The sequence below is a fragment of the Watersipora subatra genome, chromosome 5 (genome assembly GCF_963576615.1).
Source record: "Watersipora subatra chromosome 5, tzWatSuba1.1, whole genome shotgun sequence".
In the NCBI taxonomy this organism is placed as follows: Eukaryota; Metazoa; Bryozoa; class Gymnolaemata; order Cheilostomatida; family Watersiporidae; genus Watersipora; species Watersipora subatra.
This window is the reverse complement of record NC_088712.1, coordinates 11683734-11709909: the sequence shown is the minus strand read 5'-3', so window position 1 is coordinate 11709909 and position 26176 is coordinate 11683734. Positions and strand designations below refer to the sequence as shown.

Here is a 26176-nt window from a genome sequence, read left to right as displayed (position 1 = left end):
TAATAATCTTTTAGTTTTAGGGTTTCCATCATAGAACTATCCATAGTCTCTTAGCTTCAGGGTTTCTATCGTAGAACTATTTATAGTCTATTAGCTTCAGGGTTTCAATAGAGCTATTCATAGTCTTTAGCTTTACGGTGTTTATCAAAGAACTATTCATAGTCTTTTAGCTTTAGGGTTTCTATCATAGAACTATTTATAGTCTTTTAGCTTTAGGGTTTCTATCATAGAGCTATTTATAGTCTTTTAGCTTTATGGTTTCTATCATAGAACTATTTATAGTCTTTTAGCTTTAGGGTTTCTATCATAGAGCTTTTTATAGTCTTTTAGCTTTAGGGTTTCTATCATAGAACTATTTATAGTCTTTTAGCTTTAGGGTTTCTATCATAGACCTTTTTATAGTCTTTTAGCTTTAGGGTTTCTATCATAGAACTATTTATGGTCTTTTAGCTTTAGGGTTTCTATCATAGAACTATTTATAGCCTTTTAGCTTAAGGGTTTCTATCATAGAACTATTTATTGTATTTCAGCTTGAGTGTTTTTATCATAGAGCTTTTTATAGTCTTTTAGCTTTATGGTATCTATCATAGAACTATTTATTGTCTTTTAGCTTGAGGGTTTCTATTATAGAGCTATTTATAGTCTTTTAGCTTTAGGGTTTCTATCATACAGCTATTCATCGTCTTTAGCTTTAGGGTTTTTACCATAGAGTTATTCATAGCTATTCATGGTTTCTATTATAGAGTTATTCATAGCCCTTTAGTTTCAGGGTTTCTATCAGTGATTTTTGGAAGGCCTTCGCGACTTACATAGAAACACAATAGTCATGAAACCATCAACATGCACTGCAGGCTTTCTTAAGTCAAACTCGCTTGCATGCGCTTGCATATGGTATGCATCCGTGTGTGGTATGCACCTGTGTATGGTATGTTACCATGTATTGTATGTACCCATGCATAGTATGACCCTGTGTATGAGCCAGTGTATGGTATGCCCTTGTGCATAGTGTGCGTGCGTGTATAGTATGTATCTGTATATGGTCTGTTATGCACTCGTGAATGGTATTTTTCATGTATTGTTTCTCCATCTTGTTCAAGTCACATCGTTTTCTCTATCTCGATAACTCGCAGTTAGATTTACCGTGTGGACAACTCCAAATGTTACCTGTAAACTCATTCTATTACTTAACGTGTTGGAATGTGAAATTTTAACACTTGTCCTCTGTAATAATTTTCAGATTCGACTAGCAGTAGTAAGTCCACCTGTATACTCACTTCAATGTCAACCACTACTGTCGCTTACAGTAAGTATGGCTGCCTATTTTAGTCACACTTTTATTACCTGTTGTTAATAGTCTCTTGGTTTTACACACATAAAGCTATTCATAGTTATGTAACTTTAGGTTGTCTATCATATTGTATATTTATCTAATCATAGTCTTTTAGAGTCAGGGTTTCTATCATAGAACTATTCATAGTCTTTTAGCTTTTGGGTTTCTATCATAGAACTATTCATAGTCTTTTTGCTTTATGATTTCAATCATAGAACTATTAATAGACTTTTAGCTTGAGGTTTTTTATCATAGAGCTATTTATAGTCTTTCAGATCTAGGGATTCGATCATAGACATATTCATAGTTTTTAGCTTTAGGGTTTCTATCATAGAGTTATTCATAGCCCTTTAGTTTCAGGGTTTCTATCAGTGATTTTGGAAGGCCTTCGCGACTTACATAGAAACACAATGGTCATGAAACCAACAACATGCACTGCAGGTTTTCTAAAGTCAAGCTCACTTGCATGCGCTTGCATATGGTATGCATCCATGTATGGTATGCTCCCATGTGTGGTATGCATCCGAGTATGGATCATGCCTGTATATGGTTTGCTTCCGTCTATGGTATGCGCCTGTGTATCATATGTGCATGTTTATGTTATGTACATGTGTATGTTACGCACCTGTGTATGTGCCTGTGTATGTTATATACCCGTGAATGGTTGTGACCACGTATTGTAGGCGTTACTATATGGCACTCGCCTGTATATTGCATGCACTCATGTAATGTATGCACCTGTGTATGAGCTTGTGTAGGCCATTCACCCGTGCATTGGACACAGCTGTATATGGTATGCGCCCGCTAATGATATTCACTAGGGTTTGGTATGCACTAGGGTTGCACGATCACTCGATAGTCGAATGCGATAGTCGGTAGTAGTCTTCTCGATATGAATATGTTTCTTTTTTTAGCCTATCAAAACATCTAAAACTTATATATCGCTGTCGAATAATAAAAAAATATTACAACCTGATAGTTTTGCAAATAGTTTTTGTTGTCTTTTGGCAGATTCTTTTCTGCAGCAGTTCCTTTTCCCATCCCTTCCCACAATCCTCGACCTTTTCAGGCACGTGTGGTCATCTGTACAAAAATATGACATTTAACTGTCTCATGAATTTAGAGTTATCTTCTCGATAATACGATAGGTTTACCAGCTGCCAAGTCACGTGATAACTATCGATGAACTCCCACTGCTCATTGATAGTTCCATAGCTATCGGGGGGACAACTCCAATGATATTCGATCACACCTTTCCAAACTACAAATGCCATCCCTAGTATGCACTCATAGTGATTGCCCGTGTATTGTTTAGCTAGTTTGTTTTAGTCGGAATCATCTTCTCTTTTCTTGGTTATTTGTAATTAGTGTTAACGTGTGGTCAACTCCATGTGTTACTTGTAAACTTCTGCCATTATTCAATATGTTGGAACGCTAGAATTTGGAAAGTTAGAATTTAACACTTGTTCTCTGTACTGATTTGTAGATTCGACTAGCATTTTTCAAATATCTTTTTCTACTTAATTTGTTATAATAACCATTTTAATTGGAACGTTTGTTGGTTGGTCATGAATGAATGTGATGCAAATGACGAATTTTTTGACACAAACTATAATTATCCAGTTTATTCTGAGCAATGAGATGATGAACATTTGCTCATCTGATATGAAGCTACTGTAAATACTTTTAAATACGAGCTATTAAAACCATAGGAATTTGTATGGTTTTAGCCCAGATAATTGTGACATAATGTTCTTTGCTGTTTGACGCTGTTTGCTGTCGGCGGTCCGACTTTTTTTTACTAGTGTTCTACTAAGCATAATTGTAATATGAGCACATTTAGATATATTTAATAAAAGTTTAAAACTTTTGATCATTAGACAAATTGACCAGGGTTACTGGTCCGCATTGACGGTGTCGTCCAGGGTTCACTAATTCAAGGGTTCAAAATTTTTTCTGTACACATCTTGCCCATTTCAAATGTATATGTCAAGTGTCTTATAGGCCTGTTTTATCTATCCATTGTTGATTTATGTTCTCAGAACAATTCATACCTTTTTCAGACTCGTATCCTCATGGCTGACATAAAATCAAAGCCTTATCACTCGGTACTCAAAGAGGAAAACTGACAGTGCAGATGTGACAAGCAGATTGCTTCTCCAACAGCAGGTCAAATTACAGTTGATTAAATGAGATGTTATCCATGTGTTACTTTCAACTCATAAACTCATAGACTTCATATTCATCTATAGCCTCATTTCCTCTCTAACGTTAGTTCTGGTTAGTTTTGATACCTACAAATTGCTAGTTTATATACTCTCAGACTTTCAAATTTTTATATGATATTTGTGATTTCAGAATATTTTATTCTGACAAAAATTGTCATGTTTTTGCATTTCTGTGAGAGTCTTAGTTGTATGCTTATGCTTGTATGGACACGTAATGAATAATTTCATAAAACTACCATGAAGCCACTTCATTCTATTAATATATTTCAGTAGAATTTACTCGATATCAATAGTGTGCAGGAATAATAGGAAACTGACTGTAGTTTGCTATGAATATTGATATTATAGACATATACAGGTCTATGACTATTAAATATACTGTGATGTTAGCAGCTTACCTCCGTGATCTCTTGTTTGTCGAATGTATAAGCAATAGGTAGAAGGATAAACAATATGGTCAGTAATCATACTAACCATCGCAGCATGAAATGCTAGAGAGTGTACCATCTTTAAGTCTTAGAGCTTAACCACAAAATACAAGTCTCTGTGATGGTGAGAGCCACTCGTAAATTGTAAGCGGGTCGTGTCAATGACAGTAGAAAGAATTGAAGCAATTTCTCTTGTAATAATTGAGTTCCCATGCATTGATGTTTTCCCAATATTACCAGTAGTTCTTCTTTAATGGTAACCAAAAAATAGTATTCCAACGTTGAGAAACAATCTACATGCAATAGAAATGCATGACTGGATGTTGCGTGTAACAATGGCGAATAATCATGCTTTCATCAAGTCTTGTCTAATGGTTTTATGGAGAATTGTGTGAAGTCTCAGCTAGTCATCATGTGAGATACAGGGGTTTAGAGATAAAACATAGCATAACTACAAACAGTAAAAACAGTTGAAAACACAGGCCTACCATCCACAGTGTATCATAAGTTTTCCAAAGTTTAAGAAAAGAAACTTGGCCTAATTGCTTCCTTTGGATTAACTTTCCATATTATAAAACTATTTTGTATTGCTTATAAAATGCCAAGTCGTTGCAAACATCAATTTTTACAATTCCCTTGCGTATTAGCAAATGATGTCCTTTTCAGCCAATAATTTGCAAACAAGCAAGTCCATAGTTTCAGGAAATGGTGTTTTGTCAGCTAATCATTTGCAAAAAATCAAATCAATGCATTTCAGCAAATGATGAGCTTTTCAGTCAATCATTTGCAAATGAGCAAATCCATTGCTGACAGAAATGTATTAACAAAGAGCAAACCTATTAGGTTTTGTCAAGCACTTGACAGTTTAGAAGTACATACAGTTGATATTCAGTGTAGCTTTCCAGCTGCCGTTGTCTCAGTAGTCGACTCTGACCATATGTAGCTGTGCGAAGGATTATATTTATTTCTGACAGCTGACGGCTCGGGTTTTGGAACACTGTGGCACGTCAGGAAGGTGCTTATTTTTATTCTCCCAAGCATACACATCTCCTTAACTGTCTTATCGTTCTGTCTTTCCTTTATAATATGCAACAAGTCGATAAAATGAATATATGTTTTTTAGAACTGCTCACTTCAGAAAGGGAACAAATTGTATGGATTGTATGAAATTTTAGAACTGCACACGTCAAAAGGGAACAAATTGTATGGACTTATCTAACGAATGCCATTATCTGAAACTGTGTAATATAAGCTCTGATTGGCTACCAAATTGTGTTTAGACGCTGAATCTAGTATACTGTTTCATATCATGCGTTTAAACACTAATTCTACAGCTTATCCTGCTATCTTGAAAGGTGCTGCTGTTATGACACGACATCGAAAACACAGTCACCTTGATTTTTGGCACTGTACGTATCAGTGTAAATATACCTTTGTTACGGTAGACCAGCTAAAATGGCAGGATCTTTGTTTGGTCAAAGTAATCTCTCAGTTGCCTTTTGATTCCTTGGTGCAATGTTTTGCTTACTAGCATGGGCATGTCCTGACTGCAGCTGTCTACCACTTGAGCTCTGCTATGTATTTGTTTGGAGTGTGTAGCCTGGCATAATGGCTGCTGATTAAATACTCAAAATTTAATCCTTTGGCTTGATGGCTAAGGCTATGTTGACCTATTGAAATATATTGTGTAAATTAGTGTTTAATACTGCTAATGAATTGGTAGAAGGTGGTTGGGTATGCCAGGAAGAGGTGAAGCTGGTTAAACGAGTAGTTGAACATGAACAAGATGGATAGCCAAGGAGACGGTGGCTGGACAAGCGGTGGGTGTCTAGCCATTCAGAAAGTAACAAGACACACAGAGACATGAGGCATGTAAGTGCTTCACTATATCTGATAAGTTTATGTAATTTTCAACTTTGTTTATAAGAAAATTTTTACCTACCAAATACAATGAGTTCGGTTGGATTTTAAAAACATTTGAACTTTTTCGCTAGTTGTTTTAAGTTTATTTTTAATTTATTAAAATAAAGATTACTTCAAGTTATTTTGGCTTTATAGTTTACATTGTGGTTGGCTCATTAAATTATCTTCCAGACACTTGCAACAACTTCCAAAGTTATATTTGGTGTTTTATTAGTATCTTGAAAGACAATTGTATGGTACATTTCTAAGGAGTTGTCTTTCCTTATAAGTTTATGTTCGCGAAGTACTACAAACAGTTTTGTATTTTTGTCTCAACCAAAGCAAGATATGATTTATATTTCAATATTTGTATGTTTTCTTGGTTGTTTAATCAATGTTACCAAACAGGGTTCACAAAAACGTTTGTCAATAATGTAAAAAAAAAGATAGGTAGCAAACTTACTGCATGCAGGGCATGAAGTCTTTGTTGTAGCAATAATTAAAGACAATTCAATCATAAATAGCCATGTGAAAGCAACTCCGATTTTCGTTCCTATAACAACAGCAATTTCTTTAAAAGGCCGTGGTTGGATGTTGAAAAACTACATTTTTAAACAGACATTGTTTTCAAAGCCATGCCTTTGAAAACATGGCTTTTTGCCTCTGAAAAACTTGACTCATCAGGGATTTGAACCCACAGCCGCTGGGTTAGCCAACCCCTACACTATCGTGTTTGCTAATCATTTGTTGTGCTGCTATGCTGAAGAAACTGCGCAGATAATTATTACAATCGACAATTTCTCATGGCTCACTATACTGCCAGGTCACTACTAGGCATAAAATCTTACAGAATTTGTTGTCTGACACGCTTTCTTATTGCGGTTCCCATCTCATTACCTAATTGCCTTATCAAATATTGGCTCATTTCTGGTTGATTTTCTGAATTTTAGTAAAGTTCAACTCCACTCCCTTTTCTAGGAGAACTTGCTAGAAGAAATCTGGACTAGAAAGTGTAGTAGAAATCAAGCTAGCAAATGATTTGCTAATTATCTACTTCTTTGCTAGTTCTTGCACTGGAAAATCTATCTGCAAAATATTGGCTTATCAGCAAATTGTTTTCTAGCAATTCTGTCCACTGTTAACAAAGAGTCTATCGCTAACAAAAACAAGCACATGCAATGCTATTTATTAAATATATAGGTTACAAGTAAACATATCGCTTTATGCCAAGTACTCTGAGGTTAGCAACTATTGCTGCGGTTATAAATATAATATGTCACCAATTCTAGAAGAAGAAAGAAGAAAGAGGAAACATAAAAGCAAGTCATGCTTTTAGTTTTTTTTAAACTCTGCTTTGGTATTGAAAGACGATATTGATTTACAATACGGACATTCTTTTATTGCAGTGCTATGTAAATGTTTAGTTTAAATAAACCCAGTGCTTTTAATTTTGACATTAATAATTATAATTATAATAATAATTAATACTGTAAGCAATTTTTATTGCAAGAACTGTTTAAAGCTTTTTTGTGCGACTTTTATATTTTTTCATATCACCATTGTTTGCAGAATAATGTTTGTTTATTTGTGTAAAAGTCATATAATTGCGAATGAATCTGTACTTTCTAAGTAATAAGTAAAAACTCATAAGTTAAACTTTAATTCTTTTAATGCAGGCGAGTAACTCCTAACTCTTCAAGCACTCTTCAACCGAAGGAAATTCATAAACAATTGATAATTTGTTAACGTACTTGTTTTGTAAAATTCAATCATTATTAGTCATGTGAGAACAACTCCTATTTAGCTGAATATTTTCTATAATCATTATTACTATTAAAAAAAACTGTGTCTGTCCAAAGTCACGGTTGGAAGTTGAAAAAAGATGGGCTCATCAAGGACTTGAACTCACAACCTTTGGTTGGCCAACTTTCACATTTTTGTATATGCTAATCAATTGTCGTGATACTTTTTGGAAAAAAAAACTGCGCAGATAGTTATTACATTTGATGATTTATCGTGTCTCACTAGACTGCAGGGTACTAGTAGGAATAACATCTTACAGAGTGTATCTTACACACTTTTTTATTGCGGTTCCCATCTCATTACCCACTTGACTTATCAAATATTTTCTCATTTTTAATTACTTCTCTGAATTTTATTAAACTTCCCATAGCTGTAGGTCTTTACGACTTTTACGATATTGACAGCGTTGTCTGAAGATTTCTTTAAAATTAGTCAATAAAGTTACCCAATAAAATCATTTTGGGTAGATTGCTTTATGCAGCCTACTGCAGTGTTTAGAGGTACAATTCACACAATACACAACGTTATATATAACTGCTTGACCAAAGCATTTGGTGTTTGATACCAACTACATGTATTGCATTTAAGGCTAGGGAGACTTGGTGTAACTTAAATTCTCCGTGTCTCCCATCTCGTCTGATGTCATTGTCTAATTTAGAAGTTAAAACTATAATCCAATCAATAGACTACCCACTCGAGGAGGAGTGCCTAATCTTAATATTTCTGCTATGTTGTGAAAAAGGAAGTAAATTTTTATATTTTAATACTTCCTTTTGACCTTCATCAACAAGCTAGAATCTTTCGCATTAGCTTCTGGTATTTTTTAAAGGAATATACTAAGAAGTTTTATTTTAATACCAAAGTTTTGTCATGAGTTATCTACTAATTTAAACAATTAAGTTTCATAAAAAAAATTCAGACTAAGTAGTACCTCAAATATGTTTACTAAAGGCTTATTTCTACACGAGCTTATATCGTTTCTTGTTTGAATAAACATAGCGTACAGGTGTAACCAGTTACGGCACAGTTGAATGACCTATTTGTAGTACACATTAAATAGATTTGTTGTAATGTTCTCATTCGCTGTTACCTGCTGGTATGCAACTATTTTGTATCTATTTTCACATATTCACGATAGATTATCTAATAGTATTTATACTTGAATTCTTAGAAATGCACAATAAAAATTCGCTTAAACGCTGTTTTTGCATAAACTACAAATTATCTTTCAATGCCACTTTCATCAACACACAACTGATAGAGTAAATTCTCTATTAATTAAATCATGACCGTTAAATAAATGCAGCCAAAGCATTTTTCAAATACAATGAATTCCTGTCTTCCACAACAAGTATGCAATTACCGTAGCCCGCAAATATTTACCAACCATTAAGATCTTAGGCTATATTTTTGAATGAGGCACGGATATGTTTATGCTTATCGTCTGTTAACAAGCGCTACCCGACTCGGTCACTGCGTGATGCCTCACTGTTTCCTATAGTCTATGCGAGTCTTCACATAACTGAACTTTTGACCTACTTACCGCTTTCTCATTTGTCACCAATGGATTCATTCACCATCGTTTTTTTCATATGTTTATGAATTCAATCTTTACAAGTTTGCTAACTTCTGTGTACATCGACCAAATAAAGTTTTCTTAAAATTGGTTGTTGATAGATTATATCGCTCCGGAATCTTATGCTAAGTTTTAGTCTTAGTGAAAACTAAGGAAGTTCTAAAGAAAGCAGCAGAACCCTTAGCAATGGTTTTTGCTTTGAGATAATAACAATTAGTCAATTTGTATTTGCATCCTTAATAGCTTGATGGTCTGGGATTCTGGCTGTTGGTGTAAGAGGTTAAGGGTTCAATTCTTTGTGAAGATGCATACAAGTGCACCCTCGAGATACGATTACCCTGATATACGATTTTTTTCACCTTATGAAGTTGAACATCGTGAGATCTTCACCTCGCTTATCGAATTTTATTTCACCATACGAATTTGAGAAAAGTTTCGCCCAAGTTAAAATTTGGCGGTTGGTGTGCTCATAACGCACGTTGAAATAACAAAGATGCCGAAATGCGGTTTGCCGAAAACATTTCACAACGTGTAGAAGAGACACGATGATCGACTCCTCTCAGGTCAGCGTTCCACATGAGAAATTTTGTGAAAAGCACATAATCGAGAGCGAGTATCCATTTTTAGCGTTATAATCCCTCTACAAGACAAAGGAAAAATGATTTCTATGACAACAGAGTTGGAGGTCATAAATAAATAGGAAGAAGACGCCTGTATTGTTAATATTGCCAAGGAATATGTTCGCAACCAGTCAACAATTGCAATTATTAAAAATAAGAAATTCGTTAAAGCAAGCACAAGGAGAAGCTTCTGACTGACGATTTGAAGGAGTTGAAAGCAACACACGGGATGTAGAAGAGACATAAAAACCCACATCGACAGAAAAGTGTGAAGTGTTAATTTACCGATGTGAACTGGTACATAAAAACATAACTGTACAATGCTTATCATTATTTATCTTCTTTGTTTGGCATTTTTTTCGTGCTTTATTCAATACATTTATGTTTTATTTAGTTCATTTTGATTTTGTTTTATTTTCTTGTTTAACCATGTCTTTGCAGATGGGCCTGTTTTTTAATACGTAAATACAAATCATTGTATGTATGTAACTCATATATAACTATCTACTCAAGATAGTTGATGCATCCATGTTACTTTGTAGAAGATGCTAAAACCATGCCGTTTAGTGTATAAATACGTACAAACCTCTGTATGTACGGGCACATTGATTTTTGTGGACGTTTCATTCAAGACAAACTACCGTACAACCTTCTCTGAATCCTTTTACAAATGTTAGCTAGCTAGCAATTTGCTGCACTGCACCAGCATTTACAGTGCACGAGCAAGCGCCATCTTAAGTAAGTAATAATCCACACTAAGTTAGCTTATTTTTTTCGAGCACTCTCTGTACCAGCAGCAAAGTTGTGTTTTCCTGGCAATTTCTGCTTTTCACGACCCAAAAATAATAAACTAGATCAACAGCTCAAGTCACGTTACTCCAAAGGTATGTGCGTACACTACTGTGTAGCAAATAAAATTTCATTTTATGATGGCCATTATATGGCCAAGTGTACGAGAGGCCGCTTTTGAGAATTGCAACGCACGGCTTTTTTGGTCGGTTAGGTTTAAAAAGGTTTTTACCAGACTCGCTAAAGGCTATAATAAAAGCTTGGAAGCGAAAAGATTTTAGTGAAGAAAAGTTGAAATTTAGTGAAATAAGAGAAAATACATACTAACACTCAGCTTTAACTAGCTTTGAATGTGTGTTTAGTAAGCTAAACACATTTGCAGTGTATTAAAAGCTTATGTTGTACGTATATCTTGATAGTAAAAACTCCTTACCGTGCGTACTGCATTTCGTACAAACATGATGTTACATTTTACAATTATGCAGATTATAATCACTAGGTGCACTTAATACAATGCAGCTACTGTAGGTAACTATAGCTACTAAAGTTAACATATTATTTTGTTGCTAATTTTTAATATGTACAACATTTTTATAAATTTTTGGATGATTTTTACTAGTTTTTTTTGCATTGTGTAATTACAATGGTTTCTATACCCCTACATACGATTTTTTTACTATACGATGCCAACCTTGGAACAAATTAACATTGTATCTCGAGGGTGCACTGTACATTTTAACAATATATATATATATACTATATATATATATATATATATATATATATATATATATATATATATATATATATATATATATATATATATATGCTGCACAGTTCGTTACAGAGTGCTCAATGATAAATCAGAGCTAAATTATAAAATATTTATTTATTTGGCTTTTGGCTTCTGTACACTCATCCAATTATCAGCTTATCTAACTCTGCATAACAGCGCATTTATTACTGGAGTATGAAATTCATTTTAGACATTTTATCTGAAGAGTGTGATACTGATTGTACCACATGAAACTATTAGTAATAAAATGTTTAACTTATAGAGTGAACTTCCACTTATAAATATTCTATATATAATGTATATATATAATATATATAATATATATATAATATATATATATATAATATATATATAATATATATATAATATATATAGTGTATATATATAATATATATATAATATATATAGTGTATATATATATAATATATATAATATATATTATATATATAGTGTATATATAATATATATAGTATATATTATATATATAGTGTATATATATTATATATATATATTATACATATATTATATATATATTATATATATGTAATATATATATAATATATATATTATATATATAATATATATATAATATATAAACAGATAAATGATTTAGTACTAGATGAATGAACATAATTATATACTTTCTGAAGTCACCTGATGAGAGCTGACCTATATCTGTTTGAAACAGATCTGTAGTTATTAACTAATAACTAAGTACTCTGTGCATTATACTTTGTATTATAGATATTTTTTCTCTCAATCACAAACTGTAGCTTTGATCATTGACAGTAGAAGAGCACCACAACAAAACATTAATTACCATAAACAGCCCACTCACAATGGTTGTATTGTACACTATTGTTGAACATCTCAATAAGTACTTTGTTTCAAGTGCTTAAATTATAGTTGCTTTGAGTTTGTTTATTATAATTTTATTATGTTTGGAAAATCTAGTATTAGTACCTACTTGGAGTTAAACTGATATCATCAATTTGTCGTTATAAACTAGTTATTAGCTTTTTATTGAGGCTATGCGTAGAATAACGTTATGTAGCAAGCATTACACAAATGGCCTATTGTAAAACCAATACGCCAACAGCTCTCATATTTTTGAAATTGTCTCCTCTGCCTGGTGATAATCTAGATATGTTGTTTTATGTTTCAGCGTGTAGTCAGTTAGTTATTCAACTCATTTATAATAAACAATCGGCTTTTTAAAAAAAGTTTAAAAATAAAAGCAAAGTTTACTTTTAACTAGTTGAAAGATGTGTTTTGACACTGTGCATGCGCTGGCCTTATTATAGTAACACATCTAAGATATAGCAACTCATACTTACCTGGCACCGGGACGTCCATGATCAAGAAGATAGATTCCCCAGGAAGAGGCCTCACCATTGCACTTCGGTTTAGTTGACGCCTGCGATTATCCCAAATGTGGGTAACTCGGGTGCATAATTCTCAGTAGTGGGAGACTGCGTTCGCGCTATCCCCTGAAATTAACAAAAGAAGTATGTAATAGCTATGTAAATCTAAATGCTATTGAGTTGAACAAATATTCCCTTGTCGATACAATAGTTGATATCCTTCATTTTTTGTGACATCATTTTATCGTTGTCGGCCATTCTTATAGGCAATTTTATCGTTACAAACACGGAGCTTTTTGCAAAGAATTTTTGAAAACGATGTCTTTGCTTGCAAATCTTTATTATAGTATGGAAACAAAACCAAAAAAGTACTATTACATAAAATACCGATCTTTTTCCACAAATATGGCGGCTTTTTTGTGAACGAACACATGCGCAAACGATCTGATGACGTCAAAATAACGATAGATAAGTGGTATGTATATGTATTTGGTATTTACTTGATAGTATTTGAAAAGGTTTTGTTGTATTGAAAGATTAAATTTAAATGCCTTTGATTGTATTTTCTACATTTGAATTGTGAATTATCAAAGATAGCTGTGAGCTGTGGACGAGATAAGGAAATTCCATGCATAGCCTCATTTGGGGAGATTCAGCACATGTTATTAGTTTATCACTGACACGGCTGAATCAAACTCCCAATAAAAGATTGCAAACTGACTTTCTGTCGGATTGTTGATGTGACATTCAATTCTTCTGTGATTTGGATTATTCATTGCGAGAGTTCAATCACTATAGCTGACACCAAATGACGACAACGACAAGGTCTGAAAACCACCAAGGATGACAAATCCAAAACTTCTATGAAGGTTCATTTTCCACTTTTACATTACTATTTTACATTTACTTTTACTTGTTACATGTATTTTGTCTCAAAAAGGACAAGAACGCAGATATGCAGATAATTAAAATTATCATTTTAATGCTCAGAATTTCCTCGATCTGTGTGTCTTATTTATTAGTATTTAAAGACAATAATCTGACTGCTATGTTGTCAAACGGCTTTAAATGTAAATATTCTTTTTAACAACTCCATTTTAAGAAACGTGTGCTAAAATGTCAAAAATGACTGAATCTACACTGATAGAGAAGTAGAATTTCAAACATTTGAGGAAACTTCAAAAAATTTAACAAAGTAGCGTGCTGAAAGAAATAATAACTACTAATTAACTTTTGCTACTATTTCATTAGTACAGAGCAGATCTTATTATGTGAGAGTATTATGTAATTAAGAGTAAATTTTAACTTGAAAACATTACAATAACATCATAAAAAGTGGACATGTTTAAGATTAAAATGATATGTAACTTTCTTTTATTTGAGTTGTTTTTATTGAGTTTATTGAGCTCTATTAATAGTTCAAGTGTATGAAAATTATTAGGTGGTCTTATATTTTCGCAGATGATATAAATATAACAAATGGAATAAATGAATTGATAAAAAGTTATCACTTAGATTTTATTGCTGAGAATAAAATACAATACATTCATCTGACTTTTAAGTATTACCTTTTAGCTATTAGCACTTAGTCTGAGGGGATTTCCTTGATAAACTTTTGTCAGGTCATGACCTTTCTGACATCTCATTCGTTGCTTTAAATGGTTTCTAAATGGCCTAGCGATAAAACCAGTGACTATTGTCTAAAAGAACATATGCTTCTGACACTGAAATAATTAATAAATAGCTTGGCATTTAGTGTTTGAAAGACTTTTCTCTGCTAAAAGAACAGGTATTGGGTGGAACATTGTTAAAGGAGTTAGAGATGATATTTCTTTTTTTAAAACAAAACACTTACAGTTTTAAAACATTGATTGCACAGTAATTCAAAGTGTGGCCAATTGCAAATCTGCATCATCCGCGTCATGGTAACATTGTGACAGCTCATAGTTCGAGAAAAAAATCCATAACATTCCGCATGGTTATCTACACTCTATCGACTGAGCCAATCAACCATCAATTGAAACATGATGACTAAGATACATATATTGATTAACGGTCTGCCTCATACTGAAAAACAATGGTTCCAAAAGAACCTAGAAAACAATGTTTCCGTGAATAACAAATGCTGCTCATATTTTTGGAGTTGCATATAGAACATCTCTTGTCTCCAACTTTGACTGAAACTTCGGTTAAAGTTTCCACCAAATCTCACCATAGTGCAATGAAACTTTTTTTTGTTGAAAATTTTAATAAGTAACACAATCTGCTGTATTTATACACTACTGTTTTGTGTAACTATATACTGCAATCTAGTTGGTGTAAAATATAGCCTAAAAGTTTCTTGTTTTTATTTTCTGTAATGCTTTAGTTATAAATCAGGACAATGTCTGGGGAATATGAGGTGTCACGCGCTACCACGCAGATCAGCATGGGAAGTTTTAATAGAGCTGGTCAATCACCTGCAAGGACTGTCACTGTCATTGGACAGGGTCAAAAAGATGGCATGAACAGGGTGAGTAACAAAAAAACTTTCCTTTCGTTGTCAGATGACTAAAGCACCATTATGAAAAAGAATTTACTGGAAGATATGTGTGAGCGATGCCGAATCAGTGATGTGTTGGGCTTAGATAACCAGATTACAGGTATTTTAGTGATTCCATTTAAATTCAATGTACAAAACATCTCAGACCCAGCTTATCTGCTGCATAAATCCTGGCAGCTATAGCCTTTGACAGTTACTAGCAGTTTAATGTATGTTGTTTGAGTGTCTAAATGCCTAAAATAGAATGTTGATTTTCTCTTAGAAACTCATTACTGAGTATTGAAAACATGCCATAATAGTTCTTCTGTTTCATTTATTATATTTTAATTTTGCCTAATTTTGCGATGCGCATACAGTAAAACATATAACTGTACTTTTTAGTTGCCTGTTTAAAAATATAATGGGACTATCAGGGGTAAATACCATCGAAGTGAGCACTTGTTGGCAAATGTCGAATGGTTGTAGAAGACTAGGGACAAAATTAAAGCTGGAGCACCCTGGAGAGGAAATAACTAGTGAAAATACTAAAGCTAGTATCAGACTTTCAAGGAATCTTCTCAACTTATTAGAGTTAGAAAACGTAGGCAAAATATTTTGTATTCGACATTTATATTTATGAATATCAAACACAAAACATATACATAGGCTACATCAATATTATATACATATATACATATATACTGCATATATATATGTATGTACATATATATGTAAATACATACATATCTATGATAAGTAAATATCTACAAATGTAGATATAGGTATATACTTTTTGAAGTAATCACCTGATGAGAGCAGACCTATATCTGTTTGAAACAGATCTGTAGTGATTAACTAATAACTAAGTACTCTGTGTTACTATATAAGTCACTATTTCTATACATTACATTATAGAAATTTTTTTTTCATTGTCAGACTGCAGCTGTGATCACTGACAGTTGAAGCGCACCACAACAAAACATTAATTACCATAAACAGCCCACTCACAATGGTTGTATTGTACACTATTGTTGAACATCTCAATAAGTACTTTGTTTCAAGTGCTTAAATTATAGTTGCTTTGAGTTTGTTTATTATAATTTCATTATGTTTGGAAGAGCTAGTATTAGTACCTACTTGGAGTTAAACTGATATCATCAATTTGTCGTTATAAACTAGTTATTAGCTTTTTATAGAGGCTATGCGTAGAATAACGTTATGCAGCAAGCATTACACAAATGGCCTATTGTAAAACCAATAAGCCAACAGCTCTCATATTTTTGAAATTGTCTCCTCTGTCTGGTGATAATCTGGATATGTTGTTTAATGTTTCGGCGTGTAGTTGGTTAGTTATTCAATTCATTTATAATAGCGAAATCTGCTTTTTAAAAAAGTTTTCAAAATAAAAGCAAAGTTTACTTTTAACTAGCTGAAAGATGTGTTTTGACACTGTATTATGCATGCGGTGGCCGTAGTGTAGTAACACATCTAAGGTGGAGCAACTCATACTTACCTGGCACAGGGACATCCATGATCAAGAAGGTGGATTCCCCAGGAAGAGGCCTTACCATTGCACTTCGGTTTGGTTGGCGCCTGCGATTATCCCAAATGTGGGTAACTCGGGTGCATAATTTTTGGTAGTGGGGGACTGCGTTCGCGCTATTCCCCGAATTAATGAAAGAAATATGTGATGCCATGGAAAATCTATGCTGTTGACACAAAACAGGTTCTTGTTGATACAAGAATCTATTAATATAAGTGGCCTGCACCAACTTCTGATGTATGTATTTGGTATTTACTTGATAGTATTTGAAAAGGTTTTGTTGTATTGAAAGATTAAATTTGAATGCATCACACTGTTTTTTCTACATTTGAATTGAGAATCATCAAAGATACCTGCGGACGAGATAAAGCAATTCCATGCATAGCCTCATTGGGAGCAATTCAGCACATGTTATTAGTTTATCACTGACACAACTGAATTAAACTCCCAATAAATTGTTGCAAACTGACTCTGTCGGATTGTTGAGGTGACATTCAAATCTTCTGTGATACGAATTGTTCATTGCTAGAGTTTAATCGCTATAGCTGGACAGACACCAAACGACGACGACATGGTCTGAAAACAACCAAGGGTGACAAATCCAAAATTTCCATGAAGGTTCACTTTTTATTACAAATTCTCTCTTACTCAGGGCATCCGACTCATTGTGCATGGCTCACATGTTTACAGGAAGTTATGTCATTCAGCTCTGACCTATAGCCGTTGTTAATGCAAATATATGCCATTAATTGGCACTTGCTTGGCATGTTAAGAGTACAGGTGAAATGTATGTCTGAATAAAGTAGGCCTTGTGGATGCAGGCCCTAGCAAGGGGATCATTACACAAAGTGGATTAGCATATTCTATACAAGTGCTTATTCTATACAAGTGATCGTTTGTGGCAAATGTACATATTCGTAGCTGAGCTGTAGAACAGACAGAACTGCAGTTATGTTTCCTACTTATTTTGGCTTGGTATAGATGTAAAAACGTCTTGTAATGAAGGGAATTGTTTCGCTGTTGTTGAGTTACTCAGTTGGAAATAATTGTTTTCTTAGCATTTTTGCATCTTTTGTTATTCATGTAAACATAATAGACTATTAGTCGCTGTAAGGTAGTTTTACAATAAAATTAAACAAATTCATTAGATTTGATGGCTATTAGGAATGAACAAGTTTCTCTCTCCAACCTAACCTGAAACTGTTAAAAAGATTAAAAACTGTTAAAAGATTTTATTGTTGAGTACCAGCCATGATGGTTTGAACCAGTAAAATTCAGCTGACGAGTAACACTGATGAGTAACGCTGATGCTGTAACCAGTATTCTGTACAACCTATCACTATGTTTTTTTATGTGTATGACTCCCATCATGCGGATTTCTATGGACATTTGCATGATATGGATTGACTCTGGCGCCTTGTTGAAAAAAGTAGGGAATTGTACGCTAAAAGTTAATTATTAGTGACGTAGCTAGCAATGTACGTGTTAGTCGCGCAAACACATGAAACTCGATTGAGAAAGGACGAACGGAAGTATTGAAAATGTTTAACATTGAATAGCTAGAGGGGTATTTTACTGCGCATTATTAGAAAGCATGATGGATTCGATAAAGCGAGTTTGACAAGCTTGATAAGATTCGATAAGTTTGATAAGATTCGATAAGCTAAGCGAGTTTTGCCAATGGCAAAACTCGCTTAGCTTGCAGACATATGCCATTTTCATGATGCGGCTAACTTACAGATTGGCTCAAATTTGTGCATCATGAGTGTGGGATGTAATTAGGAAGCAATTTAGGAAGTGCTTTTTTTAGACAGACAGCTAGGCTCCTGTAAAATCGCTCTGCTACGAATAAGAGTGATGCCTTGGGAACTCGTACCAACAAGCAAGTTATATTAGGCTAAATAAGGCAATACAATAGAAAAATGCTAACTAGAAGTTTAAATTTTGTTATTCCCTGTATTTGAGCTTCAGACAACCTTCTTCCTCCAGAGCTACCCTCAAGAAGCTTATCAACCAACTTCAGGATATAAAAATTACCAGCAACCTGACTCCACTTTCAACACTTCTCACCAACAGCCAGCCTATCAGCAATCTCAAAATTACAAGCAGCCAATCAACAGCCATATAGTTACCAGCCAGCAGCTTCGCAATCACCGAGCTACCAAGCAGCCAATCAATCGCAACACCATTACCCTTCAAACAATCAACATCATGGCTTCAATCAAAGATCAGGTATGCCTTCAATGCTAGTATTGCTGCAATTTAATGCATAATAATTTCCATCGCTCTTTTGAAAAAGTGATTTTAATGGGTTTGCAAGCAACTGTAGCCTATCTTAAGATTAAAATAGTAATGAATTATAAGATGATGGTGCAACAACTCAGCCTTTAGGGCATTAAAATTATGGTACAAACCTTAAAATCAACATACCTGTAGAAGCTGCATTAAAACGTTGACTAACAAACAATTGGGTCATTACAGACCCTGCAATCATTGGTGTCAAAGTTCAACATGTTGAAAGTCCATTACATAAAAATGGCAAAATACAAACGGCACTGCAGTGCAGTAGGGTAACTGCAATGGTAGCTGTAATGTACTGGGTGTGGGCGTTATTATATACAACAAACAGCAATAATAAAAGGAAAAAATTATGTTTATATTTTCCCCCTGCAATAGGAGAAATGCAATATTAGTCAATATTAGAAGTAAAATGCACTGATATTATTAGAATAACCAATATTATTAATATAGCAATAATAGAAAACCAATGCACAATTTAGTTTACATTTCAAAACGTCATAGCTAACAATATCAAGAAGTTGTGACATTTATATAGATTTTTAGAAAATCTATTTAACAAAACTATTTACAAAAAATAATAACAGTAACATATTACCCATCATCGATGTTGTTAGTGTGACTATTACATTTCAATAGTCATCCAAACTTATAATTAAATACTGTAATAATCTCATAAGAATCGTTAGAAAAAAATATCATCTTCATTTCCTTTACTTTCACTGCTTTGGACATCAGTTAGCATACCAAAGTACTCAAAAGTTTCCAAAACGCCAGTTACTTTGAAATCAGCAAAAAAGAAACGATTTCTGTACTTCCACGTTAATTACAGAAACCTTCGGCAATTTGACAATGCTATAGACTGGTAAAATGTGCACGTTATTTTTTCGTGAAATGCGCACGACTTAATCGTTCCATTCTCTGTCGCTCGGCATTTCGTTTGCCGGTCTTAACTTTTATTAAACCAAGCTTTTCAAGCGTTTTGTGACGATTTTCGGCCAAATTAATCTGTCTATTTGTGTATAATCCGATCAGATGGGTACGATTTAAGAGACTGTCGACAATTTACAAAGACTTGGTAACATATTTAAATAGGTTTATATGTGTTTTGTATTGTTATTATACTTTAATGACTCTACAAAACGATGGTTAAATTTGTTGACGAGATTTTAAAACAAAAGTTTGCGACGTCGTTGATGAATAATTTTCGTAAGTTGTGTGCACATGCATTTATCATAAAAACTCTCAAACTTCGCTCCCACTCATTTGGTTGTGGAATTATTATTCTTATCATTATTATTAATATTATCATTGTTATTAATAGTATTATGATAGACATTGTTGTAAAGACTGTGATGCAACATGTTACAAGACTATCACCTGTTATTTTAGTATTGCTTGCCATGACAATTTTAAAGGATGTGGGTTTGTAAACTTCTGCATGTTGCAACCATCAAATATCTACATACAGGTTTGTTCAGTCAAACCTCTACACACCAATACATTTAAAACTCTGCTTACAAGTACAGTGAACACCCTACATACCGATACAGTCAAATCCTTTATTCATTAGTACATTCAAACCTCTACATAAAAGTACAGTCAAACCTCTACGTAAAAGTACAGTCAAACCTCTACATATGGCATTAATTAGTTTGCAATCTTTTTATGCTATGAGCATTTTATGTAGGAACATATACTCCCTTGAGAATAGACTGTAGATTGCATAACTGGTTTGCTTGTTAGCTCTGTGTAGCTGGTTGTTAATAATACTGCAGTTAGTTGTTACACTGACATCTCTCAGGTATTAGTGGTCATAGAAAAGCTCAACAAGGTGTACAATCAGTTAAGTAATCATGATCTTTACTTAGTAGATTTTCAAAATCCAGTCCGAAGCAAACATTCACTACTTTCCTTGCATAAGGTCAGGTGTAGGAGTCGAAGGATCGGTTAGACTCCAGTGACTAATTATAACTGCTGTGAATGGTTTTATGGGTAACAGCTGATGTATTCATTATTCCAAGAGCAGCATAAGGTCTGCTCCTCGCTTATGCTGCTGGCATCCGCTGCCCGGCGTTTTCATTAATTGAGTAGATGTATTGTGTTGGCTAATGGAACTTTATTGTAATTTGTCTAGCTAATTCTCTTGTGGGTTGATTAGGCATTGTTCTGGGTACATTAAGGTACTACTTACAGATTTGCTCCTGTAGTTGCAATCCATTGTATTTCCTGTCGTGTGAAATTTTATTAACGCTGCGTCAAGATTCTCAAAAGAGTAGCCTACATATGGAAAGTAGTATATAAAAAATATCTATCAATGGATAGGGGTGTGTTAAAAGAGCACCCATAATCTAGTGATCTAGAACGCCTGAGCCGCAAACCACAGGATGGGTTTTAATTTTCAAAAAATGGTCATTGCTTGTGACAGGAATGATATCCAAACTTAAATTGCTCTCTGCAACTGGGCATGTCTCCAGTCATCGAGATTTCCTCATCACTAGACTCAGACATGTCCATCTAAAATCACAGAGCCATTGTCTGTACAACAATGCTCTTAAAACATGCATAGCCTATGCAAGCAGTAAGCTAAGCAGACAACCTAATCGATCTTAACATAAGAATTTGGTTAGGCATACAAAAAAAACTTGGAATTTACTCTAATAAATCTTGGAGACTTGGTAGAGTTACATACTCTACGTGCCAAATTCCCAGTGTTTCACAGGTAATAAAATAATTAACCAATAAATTTGAGTAACTTACTTGGTAAACTAAGTAGTCTAAAGTTTTACTAAAACAATAGCCTTGTTTGAAGCCAGCTTAATAGTCGTTACATTACGCGTATTGATCAACCGTGCTAGTTAATAACACAAGCGCTTTAAGCGTGAGTATTTCATCCGATATAAGGCATATAAATGCAATCATTTATTACTACAGTCTGTTGAACATCGGTCAGTTTGCAGACTCGGAAGTTTTGAGATCAAATCCTTTGCAAAGCGGATTTTCTATTGCTAGAATGTAAGCTCTGTAACTGTACACACGGATGACAGACCATCAAACAAAAATTGAGATTTAGACACCGTAAAACCTCTAATTGAATGTCACCTCTATTTGAACGCCACCTTCAATTGACCATCATCCTGAGAAAATGGTTGAAAAATAGACCGCCACTCTCCAATTGAACACCACTTCTATTTGACCGCTATTTTGACATTATTTGAACTTTCCGAGCCCATATTATCAACTGATCAGTAAAAAAGTATATATCAATAACATTTAATTCTCTCGTTGTCCAATTCTAAAGCTTTTAATTTTTGTCGTTAAAACTTTGAAAGCAACACCGTAGCAATAATCAATAACAGTCTCAGGCTAGTAGTAGCTTTCTGTTTAACACGGTCTTTGTACTTCTAAGTAGCCTGCATATAAAATGTATAAAAAACGGCTTAAATTTAGGATGGTAGATAAACTTTCAAAGCAGTGCTATAGAAAACAATTGCTGCCTCAGGCTAATAGTGGTTCCTTGTTTAACGCGGTCCTGATGCTTTAAAGTACATGTACATATATAAAAAAGGGTTTAAAATTACGACGGTATATGGAACTTTGAAAGCAACGCCATAAAAATAACTAACAACTATCTCAGGCTAATAAACAAGGAGCGATCCTTGTTTATCGCGGTCCTAATACTTCGAAAAAAATGCATAAAAAAACTGGTTAGCAAGTTTTGGACCAAAGGTTATACGTTTAGCGAGCAAACTTATGGCACTGCATCAATGCTAAATGCAGCGCATGACAGTTTTGCTCTGCCGAAAAATTGTTTGGGCGCTAATATCGACTCGTTCAGCAGTGCAGAAAAAGAATTGAAGCCAGAAGATATTGTGGAAAGTATTGGACAACTAGAAAATGTTCATTCAATTGAAAGCAACAATCAGAATGCAGCTATCCAAGCAAACGATGGAAATATTTTTTTGGTTTAAAACGTTATTTTTTGTTTCAACGTGTAATATAAGTATGGTTCGTTAATATCACTTGTTCATAAATACATGCTTGTATCATTTGATAGATTTTTATTTTATAACTTATATAACTTATAAAGAAACGCAGACACATGTCGTGATAGCAACATAACATTTAATTTTTGGAGTAAATTAAGCCCCGTAAGTCAAGCTCTGAGATCTGGTTGAGTCTCATTGATTTCTTTCTCTAAACTTTTCATGGTTTGTTTGTAATAACTTTGGTTACTTCTGTTTAGATAGACATTATGTTTGGCAGAAGATTAAATATGGTTCTTATGTGCCACCTTTTTGCTAGACTGAATCTTTCTAATTAGGCAATTCATCAGCTCATTTTTTGCTACTTTCACTTGAGTCAACCTGCAACATATTTTAAACAAATTCTGCTTACGTGATTAGATGAGGGCCAGCAAGGGCCTCAGGAAGTACTCAGCCCAGGTGGAAAACATGGACCTTAGCCTATGAAGAAATGGACCCCTAAGAACAAACCTGCTCATCAGCAGGTGAGAAGGCAGTTATTAAACTTTGTCATCTTCAGTTAGATAGTCAGCACTATTGTATAGAGAATCAGCTTAAAAATCATCCATATAAAACTTGAGTTTTGAGCATGTCCCAAGTTGGTGATATGATGTTACATGAATAACACTATAGTTTTCTGAAAATAGGAGTTTATTTGAGTCAAATTGTGTGTAATAAGTGGTAGCGCTACATTTCATTAAGCTAAATATACATAACCATCTCCATGCCTCTTGTGGTCAAAACCAAACAGTTAGTTTCGGGTTTTTCTGGTAAGGCAACAATAATTTTTCAAAATAGAAATGTCAAATACAATAAGTAACATGGTAAATTTGTTGCCAGTTGAGAAAAGGATTTACGCCTATGAGAGTAATTAGGCTATACCATCCTCTGGTATCAAGTTGAGTGACAAAAAGGCTTTACATTGTTATGACATCTTGAAACTTATACAAAGGCTCAATGAAATATCCACAATTATAGTTACATGATAATAAATAACAAAAACATCCTTCTGAAATTTTTTGGCAAAGCAATCAAAGACACTCACAAGCACTGTTGGAGTTGTCTTCCAAAATAATTGTGTATAATAATGGTTGTAAATGTTTCCCGCATTCCATTAGTAAAAATGATAGTTTGTGTAGTCTTACTACAGTTTAAAGTTTGAAATTTTATTTTTAGCAGTAAAAATAAGAAATAGATCAAAATAAAAACATTTTTTCATTATTATTAAACCTGTTACTTTGGTTATTAGAGAACATTTGACAACCCGACGTCTGTTACTAATCTACTAACTTTCTAACTCCCATAATATTTTTAGCTGGGTCTTACCAAAAGCTGTTTGAAGTTAAATTGTTTCAGCAAAAACTAAGACTCAACCTATTGTGAAACTTTACTTTTTGAAAACGCTAGCCGCACAAGACTGCCTCAATTCTAAAGAATACAGTATCAAAGTATAAGTCAACTCTATCTGAATATAATTTAACTCAATACAAGTATAACTAAATTTTATCTAAATGTAGCTCACACCATCTAAGTAGAACTAAACTTAATCTCCATACAACTCAGTTCGATCTAAATATAACTCAACTCATTATCAGTATAAATCAACTTGATCTAAGTACAATTCAACCCAATCTAAGTATACAGTAGCTCAACTCAATCTAAATTTACCTCAAATTAATCAAGTATAAATCATTTCAATCTAACTCAACTCACAACTAACAAAGTTTTGTATCTGAGTTATTTATTAAAAATGGATGCTTAAATTATAGACCTCTTTTTAGGAAACTAATGGTCACCAGCAACAAGCAAGTAAACAGCCTGAACAAAGACGAGGCCAGTTAGGACTGCAGGTAAAGTTTTATCTATAAGTTATTACTATTATCAGCTGACTTGTTCATAACATAAATCTTGTTTGCTCATTAGTGAGGTGTTCTGTATTTTAATAGAGAACTTCTTACTGCTTTCTAGAGATGAGGAAACATAATACATGAGGCATTTCTTATGGTGTGTTCCATTTGACCCACCTTTATGTAGCTCAGCCAACCCTTGTCATCAGTACCTGATTATCAACCCTTTAAGTAGATAAGCTCTGCCGGCTGTTTTTTTAAAAATGAGTTGTAAAATCCAAGATAACAATTTAAAAAAAGCACCTTTTTGAAAAAAGAACACAAACAGATGGTTGTGTTCCTGTCTCATGTGCTTGTATACGGTAGAAGCTCCTATAACGTAAATAATCTGTTCCGAGAATGTTAAGGTTATAAAAATTTTATGTATTTCTATCCGTAAAGTATATGGAAATTGCTTGCTCTGTTTTAAAATCATCCAAAACGCATCCTATTAGCCTTTTAAATAGGAAAAAACTAAATTTAACGTTTCAACTTCATTATTTTTATAGTAACCTTATCATTAATGGTTTTTGTCAACATTTGTTCTCTTTTTCGTCGCGTTCACTTGGTTTATGGTTCATGATTACGACAATTTTCTATTGAGTTAAAAGAAGCGAACACCTTAAATACCAAATTAACTTGATTTTTCTTTATCTTTCTAAATAGCAGAGCCTATTGTAGAACGAAAAAAATTTGTTTTTGTCTAAAATTAAGCAAAGCAAAGATATATTTTTACTATCATAAAGTCAGTGTCTATCTGTTCCTTCGCTGTGCGAAATCAAGGTTGAAGATTAGAATAAAACAGTGATTTCAACATGATTCCAACTTGTGGCAGTTTGATTGATAGACCGACAGTCTAGCTTCTGCACTAACTGACCACCTTCAGATGTTTCTAAAAAATTGTGCAGATAAATTTTTTCTGTGCTTTATCGTCGTACCTGATGATGCCTCATGGCAAGCTAAACTGCCAGGGTACAGTTTAACAAAAGAAAAAAGAATATTTGTAATGGTAACTGTAGTGCTTTCGTTATTTTTATTAAAGTTGAGAACTTGCACCGAGTTGCCAA

At 33.7% G+C, this 26176-nt stretch overlaps 1 long non-coding RNA gene and 2 other non-coding genes across 3 annotated transcripts; all 3 read left to right on the top strand.

Annotated features, from left to right (window-relative positions):
• The first annotated feature begins 12801 nt into the window (after positions 1-12801).
• Positions 12802-12965, top strand: LOC137397826 (U1 spliceosomal RNA). Its single transcript, XR_010978874.1, has one exon. It is a non-coding gene; the product is annotated as a U1 spliceosomal RNA (small nuclear RNA).
• A 3897-nt stretch (positions 12966-16862) lies between these two features.
• Positions 16863-17026, top strand: LOC137397720 (U1 spliceosomal RNA). Its single transcript, XR_010978771.1, has one exon. It is a non-coding gene; the product is annotated as a U1 spliceosomal RNA (small nuclear RNA).
• A 1969-nt stretch (positions 17027-18995) lies between these two features.
• On the top strand, positions 18996-25049 carry LOC137396158 (uncharacterized). Its single transcript, XR_010978486.1, has 3 exons — positions 18996-19132; positions 23605-23708; positions 25005-25049. It is a non-coding gene; the product is annotated as an uncharacterized lncRNA (long non-coding RNA).
• Positions 25050-26176: the final 1127 nt, after the last annotated feature.